This window comes from Mus pahari, unplaced genomic scaffold (genome assembly GCF_900095145.1).
Source record: "Mus pahari unplaced genomic scaffold, PAHARI_EIJ_v1.1 scaffold_8136_1, whole genome shotgun sequence".
NCBI lineage: Eukaryota > Metazoa > Chordata > Mammalia > Rodentia > Muridae > Mus > Mus pahari.
In genome coordinates, this window is record NW_018391814.1 from 10,767 (window position 1) to 11,796 (window position 1,030).

Genomic DNA, 1,030 nt, shown 5'->3' on the forward strand with positions numbered 1-1,030 from the left:
TCTGTGTGGTGTCTTTCACCCTGGTTTGAGCTATTAACCTGTGATTATCCCCATCCTGTCTCCCATTTTGCTATAGATAAGAAGGAAATAAGAAGACAGATGCTAGATTCCTACTTTGAGATGCTTCTGTTCTGGCAGCATCTCACCTTATAACTGCAAAGGGAAACTTTTCTCTCGGGGTGCCTCCTTCCAGGGGGCAGTATTTGTCTCCCAATCCTGAGATCTAGAATATTCTTGTTGCTGAGTTTCGAAGCACAGAATTGCAAGTACCTACTGTTTGCTATATTTTATGTTTATTATTTAGTAAGTCATTTCTGCTCCTCAAATTGTATTACTTTTGGACTCCTGAATTATCCCTCTGTCTCACAGGTTTATTCTTGGTCAAATGCTAAGATGTGGGTTTTGTGACTTCTTCATACCTTACACCAGAACTTTAATTGTACACCTTTCCATATTCCTTAATTTTTGTGTGATTTCTCATTTTAATGGGTCCCTAAATTTATTAAATGACTTTTTGGGCTTTCATAGCATAAATTTAATGTTTTTATTATACTTTAAACTGGTATGTTTGTCTATTCCATTCTTACTTGATAAGTTCGCAACATTCTAAGAGCATTATGATGATTTCTTATTGGTTTAACTTAAAAGGGTTTACAACACACAATTATAAGCATTTATTAGCATTTTCTCCTTGTTTATACATTGATATTTGAACTTGTATAGTGTATCTTTAAAGAAACTTGGACATTTATAATTGCAAAAGGGCCTCAGATCACTTATAAATTGCTAACTCAGTCCCAAAATGGGGCTTTTCCAAACACATTCTTTTTTGTGACAAAATTCTTATATTCACTTCAAAATATTATACACCTTTTATTATTATTATTATTTTCTTTATTTACATTTCAAATGCTATCCCGAAAGTTCGCTATGCCCCCCCCCCCCGTCCATGCTCGCATACCCACCCACTCCCACTACTTGGCCCTGGCCTTCCCCTGTGCTGGGTCATATAAAGTTTACAAGAACAGGG